Source organism: Lontra canadensis, unplaced genomic scaffold, assembly GCF_010015895.1.
Source record: "Lontra canadensis isolate GAN:19392208 unplaced genomic scaffold, GSC_riverotter_1.0 scaffold2, whole genome shotgun sequence".
NCBI lineage: Eukaryota > Metazoa > Chordata > Mammalia > Carnivora > Mustelidae > Lontra > Lontra canadensis.
Genome location: NW_022630996.1, coordinates 16,243,973 through 16,256,053, shown reverse-complemented (window position 1 = coordinate 16,256,053; position 12,081 = coordinate 16,243,973). Strand labels below are relative to the sequence as shown.

Genomic DNA, 12,081 nt, shown 5'->3' with positions numbered 1-12,081 from the left:
AATTAAAAGGGTTGGAGGGCTAAAAGGTAAGGTCCTGGATCACCATCACTCTTTCCAGGGATGGGTTTTGTCCTAATTGTTGGTGATTTCAGTATCCACCTAGATGAACCCCCCCCCCATGCCCTGGTCGAGGTTCCTTGAGCAGCATGCTGTACCCCAGTAATCCTGCCCACTACCCTCATCAGCCACTGACTCTTGTGATTTTATCCTAGAGTTTGTCGTTAATAACTGCACCCCACTCCATGAATCCCTCTCTCCAGCTCCACTACCTCCTGTCTTTCCCTGAGTCCAGTAATCCTTCCACCCACTAATCCCACAATCTATTGCTGCTCCTGGGTTTTCACTGTCCCTCACACTCCTCACGTCCTCATTTCCTTCCCCTTCAGCCTAGATTCCATGATCAGTCATTATTCTCACCATTCCCTTCCATGCACCCTCAACACCTTTGTGTCTCTTCCACGTGTCACTATTTACTTGGCCAAGTCCCAACTCTCCACCAACTCCATGCCTGCATCATGCCGCTAAACTTGGCTGGAGAAAACCATGTGATATACTAACCAGTATTACCTCAAAGTCATCTCAGTTTTCGGGAGGGTCCTCAATGTTGCTTGGAGATTGCACTATGCTCCCTCATCTGTTCTCTCTGCTGAATGGCTACCTCACACTTTCTCTTCCCTCAGACCCCCAGTGCCTCCTGATGACCCAGCTTCCTTTTTCACTGAGAACATCACAGCAATGGAAAGGGAACTCCAAGCTCTCTCCACCATGACCACCACTTACCTGGAACCAGACCCGTAGATCTAGTTTCTCTCCTTATTACTGTGGAAGAACCATCTCAGTTCTAAGCAAGGTCTAACTCTTTCCATTTTGTACTAGATCCTATCCCATCTCTTCTACTCAAGGACATTGCTCCAGCAATTCTGCCTTTTTCCTACATCAATTTTATCCTCACTCTTAGATCCTTTCCATCTGCAACAAGCTGGTATTTCTGCTAAACATATTTCTTCCATTTTAAAATAGAAGAAAATAAAACAAAACCTTCCTTGGCCCCACTACCCCTCTGCTCCAATTTTCTCCACCCTTTTAAAGTAAATTCCTTAAATCGGTTTCTAATTTCTTGCTTCCTATTCTCTCCTGAACCCCTCTGGTAGGTTTTGGCACCCACTACCCCACCAAACCTGATCCCCACTTTGCTAAAGCCAATGGCTAATCAGTCCTCCTCTCACTGTTACCGGCATGTGACATATGTGACTACTCCTTTCTCCTTGAAATGCTTTCTTTGCTTGACTTTTAGAACACTACACTCTCCTGGCTTTCCTCCTTCACTGACTTTTCTCAGTTTCCTTTGCTGATTCATTCTCATCAACACCTTCTACTATCTCCAAATCAAAACTCTTGGCTGCATATCACACATAAACCAATTATTCCCAAATTCATATCTCTAGTCCAGAACACTGTGAACTCCACAGACACACATCCAATTGCCTACTTGACATTTCTATTTGAATGTTTAATAGGCATCTTAACATGTCCAAAACTAACCTTTCAATATTATCCCTCAAGACTTGCTCCTTCCAAGGTCTTCTCTATCCTAGTCAATGGCAGCTCCATTTTTCTGCTTTCTCAAAACTCTGGGATCATCTTTGACTCTCTCTTTCTCTCCACCCCATTTCCAACCCATTAGGAAATCCTCTTAAGCTACTTTCAGAATATCTGCAGGATCACGTCTCACTGCTAACCACCTGGGACCAAGCCATCATCATTGTCATCACCTGGATTGTTGCAAAAGCCTCCTAAATGGGTGGCTTATTTCTAATCTCACCCCCTTCGGTCATATGTAACCCCTTTAAAATGTTAGATCATGTCACTTTTCCACTCAAAACCTTCCAATGTCTTCCCATCTGTATTAGTTAAGGTAATGTTAGCTCTGAAAGAGATAAATCCCAATATATCAGAGGTAGAAAATAACCCATAGAATTCATTTTTCACTCAGAAAAAGTCCAAAAAAGTTGTTCCTGTTCAGTGAGTGGTTTTTCCACAAAAACCGGGCTCCTTCCATCTTGTGATGGGCCATCTGTACTACATGATTTCTAGGGTTGCCACAGAAAGAGAGCTTGGAGAATGGCTCATAGCAGGTCTGTAAGACAAGTACTGGAAGTGGTAGACATCATTTCTGCTACTTTTCCTTTGGCCAGAGCTCAGTTACCCATCCATACTGTAGTCCAGCCGTGTCCATAGTAGGAAACAGTCTGGTCAACAGCCAGTCTCTTCCATGTCATAGTCAGAGTCCTTCTCATAGTAGAGTGAAAGCCCTTACAAGAGCCAAAAGGTCCTACACGGTGTCCTCCTGCTCCTTGTCCGCATCTCTGCTCCCTCCTCTCTGACCTCATTTTCTTTACTCAATTACCACAGTCCCGCCACACTGGCTCCCCGCTGCTGCTTGAACACTGCCAAGCATGCTTCAGGTCAGGACCTTTGTTCTTGCTGTTCCCGTTTCCTGGAATGTTCTTCACCACTTTTGGATATTACATGTCTTCCTCTTTATAAGCCTTCCCTGGCCACTCTTTAAAGATTGCAACGCCATCCTGGATAGTCCCAGCCCTCACTTCTCTCCTTCCCTGCCTTATTTTATTCCTTGGCACCTATCATTACCTCCCATTCTCTATGTTTTGCTTTTTTATCTGGACTATTGGCTACATACCAGAATATAAGCATCATGAGAGAGTTCGGTCCATTTGTTCAGTGCTGTATCCCCAATGCCTAGAACAGTGCCTGGTACATGGGGAAACAATCTATTTATTTGTGGAGTAAATGTTCAGGAGCAGTGAAGAACATCATGCTTGAAGAACATCAGCCTTTTGCCATAAACAGTACCTCAGTACTTCTCTGAGAGACAGCAACTGGGACTCATGGGCTTTGGGGGCAGCTAAGGTGACATTTCTTATGCGTGTCACCCTTCAAGTCCTCTTCCTCCTCCACCTACTTTCTAAATCCTGGGCTCCCTGGAGGGTTAATGCACTTTTCTTTCCTCAGCTCACTCATTCTCATGGCTCGCTTGGCTGCCTCCTGGTCAATGATCCTTCTGAGTATCTCCTCCAGCCTATTAACTCTTTTTATTTTAAATTTTTTGAAGACTTTATTTACTGGAGAGAGACAGAGAGAGAACGAACAAGCAGGGTGGAGGGACAGAGGGAGAGGGAGAAGCAGACTTTCTGCTGAGCAGGAAGCCCCATGCTGGGCTTGATCCCAGGATCCTGAGATCATAACCTGAGCTGAAGGCAGACACTTAACCAGCTGAGTCACCCAGAGGCCCCTATTGACTCTTCTAAGATATTCTGCCATTGTCTTAGACTCTCCATGTCTTAAACTCATTTCTCTTTTCTTACACCCATTTAGTTCATTCTTTCACTTTCCTATTATTAATAATTTAAATTTTTGAGTGTTCCTTCATTTCTTTCATCTAAGAAGTCACTAAGCTCAGGACTTATTTCCACTTTAAAAATTCCTCTTGTATATAAGAGTTTTGTCCACTTTCTTGCTCTGCCTTAGACCAAGCCCTTACCCACAGGGAATCACAGGGGTGGATGGTCCCATCACTGGCAGAGTCCCACTGCCTTATCCAGCTTCCTCTAGGACACTTCCGAGATGGGTGGCTCTCCCACCGGACTGCAATTCTTTGAGGGCTCGGACCATGTCCAATTCATTGTGGGTTTACCAGCACGGTGCTTGACTTCAAGGAGGCATTTCTTAAAGTATTAAAAACACTTCCTGATGCAGTCTCTTCTATAGTTAATCCCTATTAGAAAGAACCCCTCCTAGAAAGAACCACTTAGAATTTTCAATCTCATTCTACCTCCCACATAGGCACAAATTTAGAAACGTTCAAAAGACCCATAATTCCCTCTGCCTTCAGCTCAGGGTCCTCAGATTAAGACTTTATATTACTTAGAGAAATTTACATCTATGCTTTCTCTTCATGCCCCAGCCCCACCTTTTTTTTTTTTTTTTTACCTCCTCCCTCCCCTACCTGGCCTAAGAATTTACCCCCCATCTGTCCCCCACCTTCTCTTGTTCCTCGTTACTGCTGTTGCTAAATAGTTGCATTCAGGAATTCCTTAGTCCAGTCTGAGTCATAGCTTCTTCGGAAGACCTCTCGGATTACCAGCAAGGGTCACCGTCACTCTTTTGTCTGAATTCCCAAAGCATTCGTTGTCAGTCTGTCTCCTTGGCACTTAAAAGTGGGTTAACTTGCTTTGGATTTAAAGCTTTCATCAGCATGCTACTTGTTTCAATTGGATGTTAAAGCATGAGGCTTTATGTGCTAAGAACAGAGTAAGTTTATGTTCCATTTGTAGTCCTCATTCAGTGTTTGAATTTCATGACATGAAATTGAATGAGTAAGTGAAAAATTTCCTGTATTCCTCTTAAATCAGGGACATGCAGTGGGCCCCGCCCATTCAGTTCATAAAATTATTGAGCTTTTCTTTTTTAAGATTTTATTTATTTATTTGACAGGCAGAGAACACAAGTAGGCAGAGAGAGAGAGAGAGAGAGAGAGAGAGGAAGCAGCCCCACCCCCCCCCCCCCGGTCGCCCGCTGAGCAGAGAGCCCGATGCGGGGCTCGATCCTAGAACCCTGGGATCCTGACCCGAGCCTAAGGCAGAGGCTTTAACCCACTGAGCCACCCAGGCACCCCAAATCATTGAGCTTTTGCTCTGAACTGGGCAGCAAGGTCAGAGCTGTAGATTAAAAAAAAAAAAAATGAATAAAGCAAGGGCGCCTGGGTGGCCCAGTCAAGGGTCGGCCTTGGCTTAGGTCATGATCCCACGATCCGGCCCCCCTCCAGCTCCCTACGCATCAATGAGTCTGTTTTTCCCTCTCCCTCTGCCCCTCTGCCTGCTTGGGCTCTCTCTCTCTCACACAAATAAATAAATAAAATCTTATTAAAAAAAAAAAGATGAATAAGGCAGATCTTTACCCTGGAGCTTAGCCTAGAGGAGGACATATCGATAAAAAGCTTTTCATAGCAAAATTTGGCAAAGTGTATTGAAGATACAAAGTGTTAGGAAGGCAAATAAAAGAGGAATTATGTCTAGCGGGGTCAGGAATGACTTCAAAAGCTAACCGGGACTACTACTGGCATTCATTAGGCAGGAAATCAGAAAAACGTACTTAGTCCTGGCAGAGGAGATCACTTGATAAAGACAGAGCAAATCAAATACAGGTCAAAGAGATGTGAAAGGGCGGGTTGTTAGGAAACACCGAGAGGGTGGTGACCAGAGCACAAGCCAAGCGGGAGGGACGGGTAGGAGATAAAGCTGAAAGTTACACTTAAGCCAACGAGTGAAGAGCCTCTTGTAGGTTACATCAGGGCGGTAGCGCTGACGGGAAATAAGTTGGGATTGTTAATACAGTTGGCGACTGATAGTCTCGAATTAATTCGTCCCTGCGTGCTTGTGGGCTTGAAGAGAACTACAAGGGTAATCCAAAAAGCCGCGTGGAGGCCGAGTCACACGCTGTGAACCGGGGCGTGGCCGCCAGACAGCAGCGCACACACGCCACCCTGAGTAAGGGGCTGGGACCCGCCATCCCCACAGGGCCGGGAACCCGGGTTGGGCGGGAATCCGGTACACGCACTCGGCGCGCTCGCGGGGACGTGGCGCTTTCCAGCCAATCCCGGTTACGCGACTGTAGAGCCAATGGATGTCCGGGAATGCTGCACGTCTGCGGCGGGTTCGTTGATGATTGGTCAGAAGGCTGCCGGCGAGGCGGATGGGAGCGGGGCGCGGAGCTGCTTCCGGTTGGGCGGTGCTTGCGCGCGTGAGCTGAGCCGGTGGGTGAGCTGCGGCAGCGGGATCGTGGGCTTTGGACGCTACGAGGAAAGGTAGGTACGGCGGCCCTCGGTTCTTCCGCAGCCTCGTCCTTTTCCGCTTTGTTTTTGTCCTCGGCCCTTGCTTGCGACGCGGCATGGGTCCCCTTCGTTCGGGGCCCGTGTTTCTGCTAGCGCGGGGTACGGGCCCCGAGCCTGCTTGCGACCCCGGGGCCCTCGGCGCGCCGGGATGTGAGTTGGAGGCCGCCGCTCGCTCTCCCGCGAGCGCTGGGAAGGGGCCTGGGTCTCGGCGAACTCCGGCTCCCGGTTTTGCGTTCTGGGGGGTACTGTTTTGTGCCTGGCTCGCCACGTCCTCTCCTGGGCCCCGTCTCTCACCGAGTCCCTCCTGTTTGCCTACTGAAGGTCGGAGAGCGGTGGGGTAGTGTTATTGTAACAGTTCTCTGCCACCTCCCACCAGCCGGCCTACCTCTGTCCTCCAGCGCAGCCCCAAGGCCACATCCCGAGAAGAGGGTGCGTCTGCCTAGAAAGTCGTGTTCGCTGACTTTGGGGGTGTAGAAACGGGGCGGGGGGAGGGGGTCGGGGAGAAAGCCGGGAGACACTATGTGATTAAAACAAACACAAAAAACTTTGATACAATTTTAAAGAAAAGCCGACTGCTTCGAGCTTCCATGTTTGGCTGCATACTTCTGTCAGCGACGGGAAGTAGTTTTTAAAGCTTTAGTAGGGAATTGTATTTTACCTTTTTTGTTGCTTTTAGCTGTAGATCTTAGTTCTCATTTTTGGCATGCTGTGTTGAGAAGTAAAGTTAATTTACAACAGCTGGCCTGATTAAGAGCATAGTTAGGTGGTCGGTAGTTTTGAAAGCGGCTTTTGCACCACGGCAAAAGTTTCCTGCTAAAGTTGTAGGATCTCAATTCCTGATTGTACAAATTCCCAGAATAATGTCTCTGAGAATTGAATTGCGATCATTTCCTGGTGGCATGTACCATAAAGTCAACGTTAATGAATTGGGGATAAGGTTGCTTCTAATACGGCTTAGTAGTTGCGAAGTAGAGGACGTGTAATCTCTGATAAATTTATTTTTTTGCCCGAGAGTGGAATACACAAGACAAATACATGTCTGACCTCATTCCTTGAATTTAGTTAACCAGGTAACAATGGCCATCGCTGAAGAATTTAAGTATTATAGTACAAATCTGTAAATTGTATTTACGGGTAGAGGATGAGTTGCTTAGGCCTAATCTGAGTTTTACAGTGATTCAGGGGTCTCCAGTAGGATTTGGGGGGGCGGGATTGCAACTAGGAGGACCATGAACTGATAAAGGTGAATTGGGCATGCCTAAGTGGATGGTACTTGGTTGCAGCTTTGACATCAACTCCTATTGAGAACTCTCAATATAATTGTTGGCTTCGTTCATCTAATGATGTGTCACAAGATATGTATTTGTGGCATTTTCTATATGTTACATTAGTACAGGAGATCGGTAACTGATATTAACACAAATTTACTGTAACATGGGTGTGCCGGGGTGTTCGAAGGACAGAGGTGTAGCCAGGGATAGCCACTGGACATGGTAGGCTGTAACATCCTAGATCCGTTGTGAACCCTTAAATATGGGTGTTGGTTGATGTTGTAATTTATGTATTAGAGTTAAAACAGCTGAAGTAACACTTTGCCTGTTGCTGCCTGATCGCCAGTTCCGGTAAGGGGAATTGGGGGTTGGAGAGCAGGGGGGACCTACGTTGCTGCCAAGTACTGTCCAACTAATCCAGTGAAACGTATTGGTATATAAAAAATGCAAGACATTGTATTAGGAACTGTAGAAAGACACTAATTTGTAATAGCTGAGAGTCCTGCCTTTTAAAAATGTAGTGTCTATAGGGGAACTAAGGAGACAACTTCAAGTAGCCTATGATCATTATTGTGGACTGGTACAAACAAGTTTTATAAAAGTTGAGAGGAATGGGTACGGATTACTTCCAGATGGAGTAATTGTCGTAGTTATGTCTTTTCATCTAGGACTTTAAAATTATTTATAGACATTTGGCACCGAAGGGAGGTTGAGCTAAAATAACTACCAAATTCTCAAGGACTTCATGTGTGTTAAGCATGCACTGCAACATTGCAACCAGAAGACAAAACTCCTGTCTCTGCATTTTGCAAGGCATTCCTATGGCCATTAATTATGTGTTAAAGTTTCATCAGCCCTAAAGGAAACTTTTTTCTCCCAGAGGTTTTAGAACTTTTTTCTTAATGTTTTCACTCTGTAACCAGAACACTTTAAAGTTTGTACTGAGCTGCTTTGGTTATAAAACTAAGGAAACCTGAGTAATGGTTTGTCATTCTCAAAGCTCTTCTTTAGGCAAATTTTGCAGTTTTTGTATTCTCAGCTGTCATAAATGTGTGCTCTCAGTACCACAAATAATTTAATTAGAATGTGTTAATGATCTGATGTAAATTTGCTTTGTCACTAGAGAAATATTAAACAAATGGTTTCTCATTATAACTTCTATCAGGTCACGAAGGATGACATTATTCCTTGGATGTGATAACCCATTGTGGTGCTTGCACTAAAATTGTAAGTGAGGAATGTCAGATAAACAGATAGCTTTAATTTCTATATTTCGTAACATTCATAACAGCCTTAGTACATTTACACTGCTGTCAGGCTGTTCCCCCAACCCAAGATGATGTATACACTTAGGGAGTAAGATCCTGTTTTTGCTGCATTATAGAGGATTGCCCTTTTTTTTTGCTGACTATCCAGCTCAGAGAACTGGAATTTTACTACCACACCCATTTCTCCCACTTGTTAACTTTGAGCAATGGGTCTCTGGTCAACCAGAATACCTGTGGGATCACTCAGTGCTCATGTTCTTGAGAAGTCGTATTTCATCCAGACATCTGAATTTTCCTGGAACAATTTCAGTGTTCTGTGACCAATGACTGGGAATAAAGGGAGGGATATGGCAAGAATTTAGAGCTTTCAAGGAAATTTTCGAATGGATAAAATAAACTCATTCTTAAGGCTAGTCTTTGTTATTGAAAGAAATTTAGGCTTGTGCTGTTAATCTTTTCTCCTTATAAATTAACTGGAGCAGTCCATGAAAATAACTGTGGAAGACCATTATTGGTGAGATATTTCAAAAGGATGATAGTTACTTGATATCTTTCCTGTTCTGTTTAATTTATGTCTCTAATAGGGCATTATCTAGTAGAAATATAGTACATGTCACATGAATATAGTTTCACCTGAAATTGTTAAACAGATTAAATTGATTTTAATAATTTAATCCAGTACATACAAAATGCTGTTTTTCTATGTAAAGTGTAACATTTGATCACAACTTAATTTACACCAGCCAGTTCAAGTGCTTAGCAGCTGCATGTGATTCATAGCTATTATCCTGAACACTATAGGTCTAGAGTTTTTTTTCAAAGATTCTATTTATTTTATTTTAGAGAGAGAGAGCACACGCAGGATCCAGGGGAGGGACAGAGGGAGAGGGAGAAACAGACTTTCCAGTGAGCAGGGAGCCCGACATGGGGCTCAGTTCCAGGACCCTGGGATCATGACCTGAGCAGAAGGCAGACACTTAACCGACTGAACCACCCAAGCGCCCCTAGATTTTTTTTTTTTTTTTTAAGAGAAAAAAAATTAGATGTTTCCCTTGGCGAAGGAGGGACAGAATTTTGGAAAGAAAAACTTAGAGGTCATTTGAGAAATAGGAGAGGGGGAGATGCTTTTTCCACAGCCATTGATTTACCTTCTAGATCACATGATAAAAGTTCATGCAACTAAGTATTTATGTTTTCCTGATAACCTATTTTCCATTGATGTGTAGCTGTGACGAAGAGGAAAGGAGAAAGAGAAGGGCCATTTAGTTTTCCATCATTTGCTTTCAGTTTGAAAAGATAGAGATGCTTCAGCAATAACTGCACTAACGTGGTTCTTCAAATACCTCGTGTGAAAAGTTTTTTTATACTGTTCTCACATCTTCCCATATAAAATAACCTTTGTCTTAGGGGATATCCTTTGTTTCTACTTGAACATTTTTATGTACCGTATGGATTTAGATAAATCTAGTACAGTCTTTTTTTTAGTGTCTATATTCATAGAACAAGAGGCCTTTGTGAAAGTTTCTGATAGTCGGGAGTCGGTATATTATATGGGGTACAAAGAGTGTATATTTTTTAGAAGTTACTTATTTATTTATTTTTAGAAGTTATTTAAAATGCAGGGTTTTTCATTGTCCACTGCAGAGAGATGAAAGTAGGACCATTGGCTTTGTCCATCACGCGGTCCTTGTGACCTTTTTAAGTAGTTTCATAAGTGGTAGATGGAAAGCTAGATTTCCGGGGATGCCTGAGTGGCTCAGTCGGTTAAGCGGTTGACTTGCTCCTAGGATCAAGTCCCTCATCGGGCTCCTTGCTTGGTGGGAGTCTGCTTCTCCCTCTGCCTGCTCTGCCTGTAGCTAGCTCTCCCTGCTTCTGCTCTCTCTCTCTCTCTAACAGATAAATAAATAAAAACTTTAAAAAAAAAAAAGATTTCAGGGTGGCAGTAGATAGTGAGGATCGGAGATAGCACCATAGACACTCCTATGGGAGAAGCAAAGGGAAGGGCAACCTTGAATGAATAGTGAGGTCTGGGAAAGACTGATTTTGGATTGTGGAGACGTGAGAAGTGTTGATTGACAGAATAGGGGAATGAGGGGTGTCTGGGTGGCTCAGTGGGTTGAAGCCTCTGCCTTCAGCTCGGGTCATGATCCCGGAGTCCTGGGATCGAGCCCCGCATCGGGCTTTTTGCTCGGCGGGGAGCTTGCTTCCTCCTCTCTCTCTGCCTGCCTCTCTGCCTACTTGTGATCTCTGTCTGTTAAATAAATAAAATCTTAAAAAAAAAAAAAGAATAGGGGAAGGAGCCTTTAGAGACGTGGGATTGGAAGGTTAATGGAAAGAGAAAGGGAACGGGATGGATAGATGATAAAGCAGAAGCTCTTGACTTTTACTCTGGAATTCTCTTATCCCTGTTATCAAGATGTTAAGCTTCAAACTTAAATGCAGTTTTGCTTCTAAATCAGTGAGTTACTGTTAATTTCTGTATGTTACATGTATCAAAACTTTGTACAGTATCTTTTCCAGCCTTGGTAATGGGCTTCGGCATTTATTCCTATTGTAACATTTGGGGTTTGCAGGGGTTGTCCAAGAACTATGCAAGAATTTTTAGGGCATTTTATTCTGAGGATGTAAATAATTATATATAAAATTTTCTTAAATGTGAAGTTCCCTTATTAATAGGCATAAAGAAAATCTTCTGTTGCAGTGACTTGATTTTACTTGATTTTTTAAACCTCTAACATATAGATACTGTTTGGATATATCACAAAATAGATATTTATTGTGGAAAATAACAAAGTTGTTTCTTGTCCCTAAAGAGTTTTATTGGTCTAGAGAATTGTTTGTAGTTTGAGATGGAAGTTTTATTTTGCCCTAAAATAAAAACATACTCATTTTGGCATTTAAGAGAGCCATTAAGTCTTTGAATTTTCTTCTGTTCACTGATTTGATTGATCAGTTGAATTATTGAAGGGCAAGCTGAAGAGTTATTCTAGAGCAGCATGTTTTACTTTAAAAAGTTTATGTCGTAAGGGGCGCCTGGGGGGCTCAGTGGGTTAAGCCTCTGCCTTCGGCTCAGGTCATGATCCTGAAGTCCCGGGATCAAGTCCCACATTGGGCTTCCTGCTAGGCAGGGAGTCTGCTTCTCCCGCTGACCTTTCTCCACTCATGCTCTCTCTCTCTCTCATTCTCTGTCTCAAATAAATAAAATATATTTTTTTAAGATTTTATTTATTTGACAGACAGAGATCACAAGTAGGCAGAGAAGCAGGCAGAGAGAGAGGAGGAAGCAGGCTCCCCACTGAGCAGAGAGCCCGATGCGGGGCTCGATCCCAGGACCCTGAGATCATGACCTGAGCCGAAGGCAGAGGCTTTAACCCACTGAGCCACCCAGGCGCCCCTCAAATAAATAAAATCTTGGGGGAGGAAGGTATGTGATTTTTCTTCTGTCTCGTTTTTTAGTCTGGAGAAATAGCTTGAAAATGTTTTCTTTGCAACTAGTATTGAAAAGAGTCTTTATAATATTTAAAAAGTAATATACACAGGTGGTACACAGTGTGTATTCATTTACCAAATATAGACAACAGAGTACAATATTAAAGTCCACTCCACACCAGCCTCACCACCCCCCCATCTC

The 12,081-nt window shown here is 43.7% G+C and overlaps 1 protein-coding gene across 2 annotated transcripts in view; it reads left to right on the top strand.

Annotated features, from left to right (window-relative positions):
* Positions 1-5,776: 5,776 nt before the first annotated feature.
* Positions 5,777-12,081, top strand: part of CALU (calumenin) — a 28,161-nt gene continuing 21,856 nt past the window's right edge. The window contains exon 1 of one of the 2 annotated variants that reach the window (XM_032869716.1): positions 5,777-5,884. The gene's annotated coding sequence lies outside the window, so the exon portion shown is untranslated. The remainder of the gene's footprint in view (positions 5,885-12,081) is intronic. The other variant, XM_032869706.1, reaches the window with a different exon arrangement.